Raw genomic sequence first — 15,060 nt, 5'->3', positions numbered from 1 at the left:
TTAAAATAAAAAAGCCGAAGCTTTCGAATGCTATTTCGGTATTACTACATTTCATCTTTTAATTTATTAGCAAGAACAGGCTCTAAAGGTATGCTGTTAAATTTTATGTTTGGCAATAATCTGAGTGGGGGGGGGGGGGGGACTGAAATGGGTGTTATCTGTCATTCAATTTACAAATTTATCAATCATTAACTTTGGAATCCTTATTTCACATAAAATAAATGTTAAAAAAAATGTTTTAGGCTATCATTTAAGGCGTAACCCTCATCATAAATTTTCATTACCTTTCAAAGGTATATTTGCAAAAATGAAAAACAAAAAAAAATGGTATTTTATAAAAAATGGCAATATCCCATTTTGTCTCATACACGCATATGTGTGTTTATAAATAGACATGTATAAACCTACCTACAGAAAGGAAAAACAAATTCAAACCTACCTAATATTCGTGTGCACCATTTCCGTTGATCATCAATCTCAGAATCGTATCCCTAATAAGACACAATGGCATAAGAAAATGAGTTGGAAAATCCTTTTTATTGAGTTCACCATCACCATCACCACACTGCCCCCATTCGAAGACACACGAAACGAAAACAACCGGATAACCTACCCTCATTTGTCTTCTTGAACTTGATGGCTTCTGCTTTTGTTCCTTTTGATTTAGTTGCCTTGCCTCTACCGCTACTACTTGTGTGTCCTTGAGTGGCATATCACCATTAACGAAGTACTTTCAATATTTGTTGCGAAACATCATGCCATTGAGGTAATAACTCCTAAGTGAATATCATCAGAGGGGGTTGCTTTGTGAATTGTGTGCACGCATTTTTCCTCACCGCATCCACAACAACATATCAAAACGAAATGCTTTTGCAAAATAATTTGTATTAATTTGCTAGCAAAACAAATCGAAGAAAAAAAAGAAGGGAAGTGTTGAATATTATCTTGTTTTCTTTGGAACCCATTTTATTGTTTAAAGAGACAATTTGCTGACACATTAAATTTATAAAAAAAAAAATAAACAAGACAAAGTACAAGAAAGACATAACTTCATGTACCAGCGACTTAAATGCGGGTGCTTGTGGCGGTCTTTTTTTTCTCTTCTTCTACAAAATATCTATAAAAATCGATCCGTTTCACTTTGTAACTATAGATAAAAGCTATTCACCTATTGATAGGGGGTTTATATATGATGTTTTCTTGGAACAAAACCTGGGATACCTGTGTCAGATCAGTAGTTGTTTTCCCACATCACCCTTGTCGTGGAAAAATTTCGCGCTGGAAAATCGACGTAATTAAGACCACATTTGCGCCTATTATCGCCAATTTTTTAAATTCCCTCTAAGTATCTTGCCGCTTGGTTTTTTATCTTACTAGTATTTTTCTCCAATCTCCTATGTATATATATTCTCTCTTGAGCTGGATGGCGAGAAGATACATCGGTATCTTTAGTTGAATTGGTTGCATTTCAATCGATCGGCTTCAATTAACCATTGCCATTGGTTTATAGGTATATTCTATATGACTTGGGTATATCTCTAAAGCAATATTGTATAAATGGTGTAATTGACCATTGCTTAGTATAAGTAGATTTTATATGTCAATTTTACATGAAGAAAAAAAACGAAAAGTACCTTAGGTATATTTTAAAGAAGGTGTTAAGAAATAATTATGCAACTATATTACTATATAACTCCGTTTTGTCCCACCACGTCAGGTTTTCGAGATAACCTAAAAAAAATGTCACTAAAAAAAAAATTTGTTTTGCTCTGATCTGGAGGTGCGAATATGTTAATCATATAGTTTTTGGGTGGCTGAATCCAGATTCGAAGTCAATTTTGTCCTATCACATCAGGTTTCCTCAAAAAATGTCAAAACCAAATAAATAAAAGTTCTTATCGGGGGGTGCGAATATGTTAGTCGTATGTTTTTTGGATCGCTAAAACCAAATTCGAATTTAATTTTTGACGTATCACGTCAGGTTTTTGAGATATCCTCCAAAAATGTTTGAGTTTAGACATTTTTTGACGATATTTCAAAAACCTGACGTGATACGGCAAAATAGGCTTCGGATTCGGTTTTAGCGACTTACAAAACATACGATTAACATCCAGATCAGAGAATTTTTTTTTTTTGTTTTCGTGACATTTTTTGAAGTTATCTCGAAAACCTGACGTGATGGTGCAAAACAGACTTCGGATTCGTCATAGTCGAAACCCCAGGTCAGAATGTTTTTTTTTTTTGTGTGGCTGTGTAATATAAGTTTTTTTGAAATATCACATAACAACGAAAAAGTGTTTTTCAAGAACTAAAATTTGGTGCCGTGAAATAACGCCGAGCGAAATAACGCCGAATTCCAAAATTCGGCGTTATTTCACTTTACAAAAGCGAAATAACGCCGAATTTCAACATTCGGCCTTATTGCACTTTGTCAAAGTGAAATAACGCCGAGTCCCAACTGAGAAATAAGGCCGAATGTTAGAAAAGTCAGCATAAGAGCAGACGCAAGTTAACCGGTATGGTACCCTTTTTCTTATTTTCAAAGGCATATAAGTCCCAAATTTATTTGGGCACAATGGCTCCCATCCCAATTTGGGACTTATGTCCATCCCATCGAGGTATAGGTTCCAAAAAAGTTTTGGCTCTTATTTCTTATAGGTATGCCTCTTAATTATTCATTAACCTAGATAAGTTTCAAGATGTGATAAAAATGTGGCGCAGGGACATAAGACCCAAGGACATAACGCCCACTCTTTATTTTTGGGAGTTTTGTTCCACTTGAGTGGGACGACATTTAATTTAAGAATTATATCCCACTTGAGTGAGACATTAGCCCAACATATTTTTTATTTAACTGGGACATAAGCCCCACACTTTTCGAAATATAAAATAATAATGTAGAATAACTTTTGTTCTATTTTATTTGCGTTTTGTTTCAGATTCTTTAAATGAAAAAGAAACTTTGAATACAACCAACCTCGCATGATAAGCGCGGGTCATTTTGAAAATTATCTCGCAAATAGGGCGGTCATCACAATACAAAGATAAGAAACGAATAAATCCCACCTGTTTTAATTGGTGGAAGGCAAAGCGGAAAAAAATTTGCTTACATGAGAATATATTTGATTTTCGGAACCCAAACGCGAAGCGGAAAAAAATTTTGCCCACGGGAGAATCAATTTTGAGGTGTGAAAATAAAAATTCGCGCGAATTTTTATTTTCACACCTCAAAATTGATTCTCCCGTGGGCAAAATTTTTTTCCGCTTCGCGTTTGGGTTCCGAAAATTAAATATATTCTCATGTAAGCAAATTTTTTTCCGCTTCGCGTTTGCTAAGTTATAACACAAACAGGACTTAGGCGTATAAATAGTGAAGTATGTTTGTAGGCTGGGGACATGCTGTCCTGCTTTGGATACACTATTGGATAGGCGTATGTGCCAATAGGGTGGGACATAAGTGCAAAATCGAATTTTGTAACTATCCCAAATCCAGTTGGGAAATAATTTTATAATTTGTGAATTCTTCGTTAGTGAGACATAACGTCCATCTTTTATTTGTGGGTCTTATGTCCAACCTGAGTTTGACAATTAATTTGGAACTTATGTCTCACTCAATTGGGACTTAAGTCCACAAATATTAAGTGGCTGTTATGTCCATGGGCCTTATGTCCCTTTGCCAAGAATATGGCATTTCAATACCAAACTGACTACAGGTGGTTACATTGCAATTTTTCCTAAGCTCCACTTAGCAGGATTTGCCTCACCGAAAAAGTGAAATAATGCCGAATCGGCGTTATTTCACTTTGTCATTGTGAAATAAGCCCGAATGTTGAAATTCGGCCTTATTTCGCTTTTGAAAGTGAAATAACGCCGAATTTTGGAATTCGGCGTTATTTCGCTCGGCGTTATTTCACGGCACCCTAAAATTTGTCTACAATTTTGTATTTACTCATTTATGTCAATACAATAATTACACTAAACGAAAGAAAATATTATAAGGAACACAATATGTCTTTTTTTTGGTCTAAGACATACTGGAGCTTTCGCTCAGAAGCAAAATATCCCAACAAAATGCATTTAACTGCGTAACTCCGCAAAAAAATGATCAGGTGGTGAGAAATTGGATTAAGGCCTTTTAAATAAGCCCCTATCGATCCATGAAATTAAAACTGACTGCCCGGGGCACTTATTTCTTATTTAATCCATTTCATTATATTTAATTTTGCACGGTAAACAACAACAAACGATAAACAAAGTACTCGTTTGCTGTGCTTTACAGAGACATTTTTTTTTTTCTAATCTTATACATATTTGACTCTTCAACAACAAATCGTTATTAATAATGAGTTAAAGTAATCCTTTTTTTTGTTTATGGTATATAATGTCTATTCAGTAAAATACTGAGGTACCACAAAAACACAGATATTTTTAAGTAATGAATAAAAACAATTCAAATACATTTAATTAAACAAAAAGGTTTGCTGCTCAGCTCTTTTCTTTAAAGCAGTCCAATTATGGCTAGTGATCATAATTAAAAAAAAAACAACAACAATATTAAAATTGAAGACTATAAGCATTTCAGCAAATAAAAAGAAAGGTAGGCCTAAAAACTCCTGGTACAAGCAAATGCAAAAACACCAGCATTAAGTTGGCCTTAGAAATGGACCGGGAGGCTTGCCGCCGATTTCTGAGGTCAACCCGGCGAACCCCACAAGCGGATCACTAGTGTGAAGCAGTAACGTGGGATAGTTATGATCCCCTCGACATCGAGATCATAACACCGCCGAGAAAAAGGAAGAAGAAGAAGCATTTCAGCAGGTCTCCAATAAACAAAAGAGCTGAGCAACGAACTTTATTATTTTAATCCTTTTTATTTTTTGTTTGAAAATTAATTGGGAGTGTTACAAAAGTTTAAATGACTTATAGAAAAAACTTTATATATAAAGATCTTAGGTAATTGTGTTGTCTACAAGTACCTATGCATTGCCATTTTTCTAATAAAAATAAATACCATTTAATCATTTAACGAAATGCAGTTTTTTGCAAATTTAGTTCAAAAAAACTATTTTCTCGCCCTATTCGTAAAAAAAAGTTGAAAATCTAAAGTAAACTAAAGATTCTATGAAGCGACGTTCTCTGACTCCAGAAATTTTCCCAGAATTTTAAGGGAATTTTCACTTAGGCTTGCATTATACATATTGATCAATTATTTCTGAAACCCTTAAGTCGTTGCCGTGGCTCCATGAAATGAAACCTTGATAAAAAAAAAAGTTTAGGATACGGATTTAGGAAAAGCGCCGCGCTGTATCCCTATTATCAAAATTGAGAAAAATTAAAAAAAAAAAGAATTTTCGGTTTTTTTTTTTGAAAAATCAATTTTTTGAAAAAGTATCAACGATTTTTTAAAAACTTTTTATGTGTCAACTAATATTTGCTTTTTATTTACATACAAATTTTTTTTTTTTTTTTTTTTTTTGAAAATTTGTTGGAATTTTTTTTACACAAAAAAACCATTTTTAAACAACTCTAACGTGTGCTTAAAGAAACACTACTTTATCCACAGAAAATATTCTAATGGTGTTCTTTTCATACGGACGGGTGGTAGGTATTATTGAACTTTTTTTCTTTGATAAAAAGACCTGTACCATTATTGTCAATACAGTGCATGAATTAAATTTTTGTTATATGGTAAAAATACCTACCATTCTTTTCTTTTCATAGCAAAGTAAAGCTTACAAATATATACCTCAAGACCCCACGAAGATCCGATCGCCCTGTTGCAATCGAATATCGAAAACATTCAATATAATGATGACAACGACGCGCGTTGGATCAACTTGTGCCGATTGCTACAAGGTAATTCGCACTTTATCCTCCCATAGCGGCTTCGCAATCCAATGAGGGATAAGATTCAAACATAAATACATAGCAAAACAAAAAAAAAACCATAACTTCAGACTGGACTGAAACTCAGCCGATATTCTGTGTGCTTCCAGATTTAATGCATTTCTCAAATACTTTCGATTTATATTTACACAACAATATCGAGATAATCTGTGGACTTATAAGTTATAATGGGCAATCGTTTGATCGATGATGATGGAATGACGATAATGGTGGGGGAAACTCAATAGGCGGTATTCAATGGTTTGGTGCAAACAACTCTAGCCACACCGACGACGATATTTTGTAGACGCACCGCACCGCAACGTGTTCGATAGTTGATTGCCTAGTTGACAGTTGAGGAATTTTTTTTTTTCTTTTTATAAAAAGTTCCAAGAAATATTCTGTAGCGTAGGATTCATTAAGTTCATTTAGTTGCAATGGCTTTTAAGACAATCTTACTAATTGACAACTACCGGTCTAAATGGTGCACACAGGTGCAAGCCGCTTTAGTTCTGTCATAAAAAATCGACCAACTTCAAACAGAATACCACTTAACAAAAAACAAAAAAGTTTAAGTTTAAACAAAATGCTTATCTGATTTAACAAATCACAAGGCTCCTCATAATTTCTGCACCGAAATGTCATGTTCTGAGGTGCTGTTTCCAATTCCAAGAACAAACATTCTCGTCCATTCACCAAGAACACGTGAGTCAAATAAAACTAAAATAAATCACCTTGATGGGGCTCCCGAAAAACGGGCCGACAATGTATGGCGCGAAATATATGTAACAATCTGCAAAACCCAAAGAAATTAACGACTACCGGTCTTGAGAGATAAAATCCTGGAATGTTTTGTTTCAGTATCTTTTTTGCGTAACATTATATGGTACCCGGACCTTTTGAAGATCACACGGTTGTGTCATCAAAAGCAAAAGCTTAAACTCGAATACGAAATCCAACAAAACAAAGATTCGATGAGTGATTACTTAAATTTGATTAGATTGATGGAGACAAAGTTTAATCGTTTGGGAAACTAAATTTTGCACTGAATCCAATTTGATTTAAAAAGGAGACCTTGGAACATGGATATAGTTTAGCTTGATGTCATTATGATTAATGTGATTCAAAAATATTTCTAATGGCTTAGAATTCAGGAGTTAACAGCTTTAAATGCAAATTCTGTTTGCAAAAACGGGGTTGGGGCCAAATTTCTGCCGGGGTCAAAATTGTTTTGTCAAAATTCAGCTTTCAAAATTCTGTTTTACAAAATTCTGCTTTTCTAAATTCTGTTTTTGAAAATTCAGCTTTTTATAATTCTGTTTTACAAAATTCTGCAAAAAATTAAACAATTGTTTGTAAAAAAAACATTTGGGAAAGTACTAACTTTGAATTACATTAATGAAGTGTATTTTTCTTTACCAAGCGCTAAAGAATTTTGAAGTCAGAATTTTGACCTGCTCCCGCAAAAATAAGAGTACTTGGTTATACGAATTTTTAAACAATTTTTCAAAAAGAGTTGAGAAAATAGTCCAAATAAATGCAATTTACATAAGAGTCAATATGTACGGAACATAAAAAGTAGAGAAAAATCACTTTTTGAAGAATTACTGAACTACTTGTGTGTTCTAAAACTAATAAAATACTGAAAACAATATAACGGTCGCCAAGTAGGTATGTACATATGGGCCCTTGATTATGAAACTGGACTAAGTCACTTTTTGCATTGTTTAAAGAAAAACTTACATAATAATTTTCTTATAACGATTTAATATTATTTTTTTTATGAAATCACTAGAGGAGCAATAAAGAAGTTTATTTACTGCAATTTTGCTTTCAAATAAACTTTACCCCTTAAATAATAATTATTTTTAGGCTAGATTTGATGCAATTTTTAGGAGTGACTTAGTCCACTTTCATAATTAAGGGCACATATGTGTATAGGGTGGGTCAAAAAACCACTTTATGGAATTTCAAATCCTAATAGCGCGGAAAAGTTGCTAATGGTGAAGACTAAGAAGGGTTTAAGAAATAATGAAAATCGGTTAATATCTTCTGCTTCCGGTTTGACCTGGAAACTTGAAAAATAATTTAAAAAATTGTATTTAAAAAAAAAAAAAAAACAATCATCCAAACGCCTTATTTTTTTAATTCGAGTATAATAGCTAAAGCTATTTTTCTTGGAATTCTTTTATGAGTTAAATATAAGTAGAAAACATTTTTTTCAAATTGAATAAGGACTTCTGGACTCCTGGCGTTTTGAAATTTGTCGAAATAATGCAAAATTCCAATTTTTACGATATTTTTTTTATTTTTATGGACCATTTGGTAAATTATTATTTTTTCCAAATAAAAAGTAAAAATGAAGTTGCCACAATCAGTGAAAGTCATGAACTCGCTGAAGATTTAAAAATCTGTCGTTAAAGCTGACTGACAGTGGTGCATTTGGCGCTTTATGACTTCAAAAATAATTTGCACGGCCATTTCTTGACCATAAGTTATGAAATTTTGGACACTGAAGCATATTAGTATGAGAAATACGAAAAATTATCCAACTTTTATTTTTTTTTTTAAATGGTGGTTCCAAAATGGCGGACAGAATAAGCGTTAGTTTTTCAAAACTGTACATAAGCTAGAAATCTATCTAAATGAATGTCAAAAAGACGTTCGCTCTTGAATTTATGTAGAACTATTCTTATTCAATGAAAAAAGTAAATTAAAATTAAAACAAAGACCAAAAAGTACCAAAGTAGTAAAACACAATTTAAGACCTTTTTTTATGCTATGTATTTCCTGGATTTTTTTGTTTAAGTCTGCACTTTTTCCTATTTCCCCCTATTTATTTTCATAAAAACATAGTTGGCAACAATATAACGCCAATAAAACAAATTTTTCATGAACATATTATGTAAATAGGAAAGAAGTAAAAAAAAATTGCAAACTTCAACAAAAAATCCAAGAAATAGCATAAAAACCAAAAATCTATTGGTGTTTAATGGGGTTTCTCTCTTATATTTCTCATTGGCTAAAAACCTTGGTCAGAAGTCCATATACTCACCTATGGGGCAGAAGCTTAATAAAATGGTGGGTAGCACTGGACAAAGTTCAACGGTCGCCAAGTATGTATGTGTTATGTGTATACTCGTATCGTAAGTGATGCGCTAAGGTCAACTATTAAACCGTACACCCCTCGACTTAAAGAGCAAACAAGTAGCAGAAAACTCGGCTTCTCGCAAGAAATTTATTATATTTCAAACAGCCTCCGAGCACTGGGCTTGTCTCCCTATGTTGCTAGTACAAACAGGTATAAGGCTTTCTATTTAAAGTGAGCTACTAGTTTTCAGGTAAATTGTGTAGGACCATTTTTTGCTTTTACATTAACTTAACCATACAAATTAACTTTTGTTATCAAAACGGAGCGCGCGGCGGGGCACTCCGCTCTAATTGGGTAACCAAGCGAGTGGACTTGAGACCACATTCACTCTTTTAAGTGATTCAATTCATAACAATGTGTAATACTAAAAAAATACGCGGCCCTGGAAATACTATATTATAAATAAAATCTTATATTTTTGGAAACGGGTTTCAGGTCAAATGAAACAAAATGTACTATTGTCATCGTTTGACCTGCATCCCGTTTTACAACATATAATATCATAAACAAAAGGTCATCACCACCAAAATAATAAATAAAATCTAAAACCTTAAACTTAACATGCTCAAGAATTTTAAAAATTCATGTTTCCTCTTTTTTCTCAAGTTTGACTAAACAATGTTTATTAACGAATAAAAAAAAAAGTTGAGAAAAAGATTTTAAACAATTTCCAAACGAATACAATACAATACAATTCATGTTTCCATTCCATTTGGAAGTCAGAAGACATAAATATAATTGTTCAATTCCTAAATATTCGAATTGAATTTCTCTGCTAATTGTAGGAATAAGATTATTACCCTAAGCTAAAAAGATCAATAAAAAATAGTAAAATATCCACGAAAAAGTAAATAAAAAACATTTTGTTTGCTGGAATAAGAAACTCGAAAAGATGTTGTTTTATTTAAACGCAATAATCTGTAAAATAAAAGAAAATTAATTAATAAAATAAAATTAACAAATAAATAAATAAATTAATAAAAAGTTAATCCAATAAATAGGCATATCGAACAAACGATAGCTATTATTGACTGTTTGTCCATTTTTCGCTTCAAAAACCGCTGAAATTTCCAAAATTTAGTTTTTACCCACTGTAAAAACAGATTATATTTCTGAAAATAAAAAAAAAAAAACATAGCAATCAATAATTGACAAATAAATAAAAAATATTATTAAAAAAAATAAATATAAAAATTCAATATTATATTTACCGAAAAATGGACCCTCCTGCGAATCCTGACCACCCTCGTCCTGGTCACTATGAGATTTTGCTGCGGGAAATATATTATTCCTAAGTTCGGCTTGAAAAAAAAGAAAAAATAAGAAAATATGTACATATATCAAGATTTTCAAGAAATAAAATTCAAGAAATATAAAAATAGGGGCTTACCAGGACATGTGGCCCATCCCCGATTATTTCGATGGGCTGCAGTGGTATCGGCATGGTAATTTGTCCCTAAATATAATGAATTTTATAAATTTTTAACAATTTATTCAATTTAATATTTAGCTTACCAGATTATTGGGCCTCCCAAACCAGGTCCTTGGATTGGACCACTCCCTGCCGCGGAACTGAATTAAAAATAAAATATAATTCAAAACTATTGTTTCAACAATAGATATAATTAAACTTACATGTCTTATAAAAGCTCGATCCATTAAATTTTCCATTATTTTATTTCGATTTCTTTTTTCTTTTTTTTCAATTTATATTTATGTTATCGATATTTTTTTTTTAGGTGTATTTATCGATTTTCAGTTTTTCGTCCGATGACACTGAAAATATTCATCAAAATTGCTGCTTAGGTACAACTTTTGGCAATAAGTGGCTGTGAATTATAAGATTTAAAAAAACAAAAAAATCGATTTACCAAACTTAGGTTTGGGTCTTTACTAAACAAATATCGATATATTTGTTTTGGTAATCGATTTCGTATGGATGATTAAAGAATTGTTGAACTGCTTTAAGAGTTAACTGTAAAAGAAATATTGGCAAATTGTTAAGAGACATCAACTGCATTTTTCCCATTTAGCGAGACTTTCGTTAAGTTAAGAGCAAAAGTGCAATGGTGTTGCATCAGAAATGGTAAAAATGCATCAGATGCACTTTTTTTCAAAAATGTTCAAAACAGCTCAAAGGTAATTCTTTCGTTGAGTTAGGAGCAAAAATGCAATGGCGTTGCATCAGAAATGGTAAAAATGCATCTGATGCACTTTTTTTCAAAAATGTTCAAAACAGCTTAAAGGTAATTCTTTCGTTGAATTTGGAGCAAAAATGCAATGGCGTTGCATCAGAAATGGTAAAAATGCATTAGATGCACTTTTTTTCAAAAATGTTCAAAACAGCTCAACGGTAATTCTTTCGTTGAGTTAGGAGCGAAAATGCAATGGCGTTGCATCAGAAATGGTAAAAATGCATTAGATGCACTTTTTTTCAAAAATGTTTAAAACAGCTTAAATGTAATTCTTTCGTTGAGTTAGGAGCAAAAATGCAATGGCGTTGCATCAGAAATGGTAAAAATGCATTTGATGCACTTTTTTTCAAAAATGTTCAAAACAGCTCAACGGTAATTCTTTCGTTGAGTTAGGAGCAAAAATGCAATGGCGTTGCATCAGAAATGGTAAAAATGCATTTGATGCACTTTTTTTCAAAAATGTTCAAAACAGCTCAACGGTAATTCTTTCGTTGAGTTAGGAGCGAAAATGCAATGGCGTTGCATCAAAAATGGTAAAAATGCATTAGATGCACTTTTTTTCAAAAATGTTTAAAACAGCTTAAATGTAATTCTTTCGTTGAGTTAGGAGCAAAAATGCAATGGCGTAGCATCAGAAATGGTAAAAATGCATTTGATGCACTTTTTTTCAAAAATGTTCAAAACAGCTCAACGGTAATTCTTTCGTTGAGTTAGGAGCAAAAATGCAATGGCGTTGCATCAGAAATGGTAAAAATGCATTTGATGCACTTTTTTCAAAAATGTTCTAAACAGCTCAACGGTAATTCTTTCGTTGAGTTAGGAGCAAAAATGCAATGGCGTTGCATCAGAAATGGTAAAAATGCATTAGATGCACTTTTTTGTCAAAAATGTTCAAAACAGCTCAACGGTAATTCTTTCGTTGAGTTAGGAGCAAAATGCAATGGCGTTGCATCAGAAATGGAAAAAATGCATTTGATGCACTTTTTTCAAAAATGTTCTAAACAGCTCAACGGTAATTCTTTCGTTGAGTTAGGAGCAAAAATGCAATGGCGTTGCATCAAAAATGGTAAAAATGCATTAGATGCACTTTTTTTCAAAAATGTTTAAAACAGCTTAAATGTAATTCTTTCGTTGAGTTAGGAGCAAAAATGCAATGGCGTTGCATCAGAAATGGTAAAAATGCATTTGATGCACTTTTTTTCAAAAATGTTCAAAACAGCTCAACGGTAATTCTTTCGTTGAGTTAGGAGCAAAAATGCAATGGCGTTGCATCAGAAATGGTAAAAATGCATTTGATGCACTTTTTTCAAAAATGTTCTAAACAGCTCAACGGTAATTCTTTCGTTGAGTTAGGAGCAAAAATGCAATGGCGTTGCATCAGAAATGGTAAAAATGCATTAGATGCACTTTTTTTCAAAAATGTTCAAAACAGCTCAACGGTAATTCTTTCGTTGAGTTAGTAGCAAAAATGCAATGGCGTTGCATCAGAAATGGTAAAAATGCATTTGACGCACTTTTTTTAAAAATATTCAAAACAGCTCAACGGTAATTCTTTCGTTGAGTTAGGAGCAAAAATGCAATGGCGTTGCATTAGAAATGGAAAAAATGCATTTGATGCACTTTTTTCAAAAATGTTCAAAACAGCTCAACGGTAATTCTTTCGTTGAGTTAGTAGCAAAAATGCAATGGCGTTGCATCAGAAATGGTAAAAATGCATTAGATGCACTTTTTTTCAAAAATGTTCAAAACAGCTCAACGGTAATTCTTTCGTTGAGTTAGGAGCAAAAATGCAATGGCGTTGCATCAGAAATGGTAAAAATGCATTTGATGCACTTTTTTCAAAAATGTTCTAAACAGCTCAACGGTAATTTTTTCGTTGAGTTAGGAGCAAAAATGCAATGGCGTTGCATCAGAAATGGTAAAAATGCATTTGATGCACTTTTTTTCAAAAATATTCAAAACAGCTCAACGGTAATTCTTTCGTTGAGTTAGGAGCAAATATGCAATGGCGTTGCATCAGAAATGGTAAAAATGCATTTGATGCACTTTTTTCAAAAATGTTCAAAACAGCTCAACGGTAATTCTTTCGTTGAGTTAGTAGCAAAAATGCAATGGCGTTGCATCAGAAATGGTAAAAATGCATTAGATGCACTTTTTTTTCAAAAATGTTCAAAACAGCTCAACGGTAATTCTTTCGTTGAGTTAGGAGCAAAAATGCAATGGCGTTGCATCAGAAATGGTTAAAATGCATTTGATGCACTTTTTTCAAAAATGTTCTAAACAGCTCAACGGTAATTTTTTCGTTGAGTTAGGCGCAAAAATGCAATGGCGTTGCATCAGAAATGGTAAAAATGCATTTGATGCACTTTTTTTCAAAAATGTTCAAAACAGCTCTACGGTAATTCTTTCGATGAGTTAGGAGCAAAATTGCAATGCCGTTGCATCAGAAATGGTAAAAATGCATTTGATGCACTTTTTTTCAAAAATGTTTAAAACAGCTCAACGGTAATTCTTTCGTTGAGTTAGGAGCAAAATTGCAATGGCGTTGTATCAGAAATGGTAAAAATGCATTAGATGCATTTTTTTTTTTTCAAAATGTTTAAAACAGCTCAACGGTAATTTTTTCGATGAGTTAGGAGCAAAAATGCAATGGCGTTGCATCAGAAATGGTAAAAATGCATCAGATGCATTTTTTTCAAAAATGTTCAAAACAGCTTAAAGGTAATTCTTTCGTTGAGTTAGGAGCAAAATTGCAATGGCGTTGCATCAGAAATGATAAAAATGCTCAACGGTAATTATTTCGTTGAGTTAGGAGCAAAAATGCAATGGCGTTGCATCAGAAATGGTAAAAATGCATTTGATGCACTTTTTTTCAAAAATGTTCAAAACAGCTCAACGGTAATTCTTTCGTTGAGTTAGGAGCGAAAATGCAATGGCGTTGCATCAGAAATGGTAAAAATGCATTAGATGCACTTTTTTTTAAAAATGTTCAAAACAGCTCAAAGGTAATTTTTTCGTTGAGTTATTATCAAAATTGCAATGGCGTTGCATCGTAAATGGTAAAAATGTATTAGATGCACTTTTTTTCAAAAATGTTTAAAACAGCTTAAAGGTAATTCTTTCGTTGAGTTAGGAGAAAAAGTGCAATGGCGTTGCATCAGAAATGGTAAAAGTTCATTTGATGCACATTTTTCCAAAAATGCTCAAAACAGCTCAACGGTAATTCTTTCGTTGAGTTAGGATCAAAATTGCAATGGCGTTGCATCGTAAATGGTAAAAATGCATTAGATGCACTTTTTTTTTTAATGTTCAAAACATCTCAAAGGTAATTCTTTCGTTGAGTTAGGATCAAAATTGCAATGGCGTTGCATCGTAAATGGTAAAAATGCATTAGATGCACTTTTTTTCAAAAATGTTCAAAACAGCTCAACGGTAATTCTTTCGTTTAGTTAAGAGCAAAAATGCAACGGTATCAGAAATGATAAAAATGCATTAGATTTTCAAAAATGTCCAAAACAGCTAAACGGTAATTCTTTCGTTGAGTTAAGAGCAAAAGTGCAATGGCGTTGCATCAGAAGGCATTATTGCAAAAAAAATTAATTTTTTAATTTTAACTTCATTTTAAAATTTCAAGAACAAACTTCTGCATACAAAACTGTGATTAATGCAGTTAATTTTTTTTTCTTGATCGAAAACTCGTTTTATTTTTATTTTAATAAAAAACAAGTATTAAATTCCAACCAAAATCCTAATGTCCATTAAATGTTTCCCAAATAAATTCCTTAAACACGTGATTTCCAATGTTTAACCATGTTAAACAAACACCTA

The 15,060-nt window shown here is 32.5% G+C and overlaps 1 long non-coding RNA gene across 1 annotated transcript; it reads left to right on the top strand.

Moving 5' to 3' along the window:
- Positions 1 to 10,006: 10,006 nt before the first annotated feature.
- On the top strand, positions 10,007 to 10,721 carry LOC129917753 (uncharacterized). Its single transcript, XR_008772852.1, has 2 exons — positions 10,007 to 10,482; positions 10,548 to 10,721. It is a non-coding gene; the product is annotated as an uncharacterized LOC129917753 (long non-coding RNA).
- Positions 10,722 to 15,060: the final 4,339 nt, after the last annotated feature.

This window comes from Episyrphus balteatus, chromosome 4 (assembly GCF_945859705.1).
Source record: "Episyrphus balteatus chromosome 4, idEpiBalt1.1, whole genome shotgun sequence".
NCBI classification, from domain to species: Eukaryota; Metazoa; Arthropoda; class Insecta; order Diptera; family Syrphidae; genus Episyrphus; species Episyrphus balteatus.
Note: the sequence above shows the minus strand (reverse complement) of the source record. Positions and strands in the feature narration are given on the sequence as shown.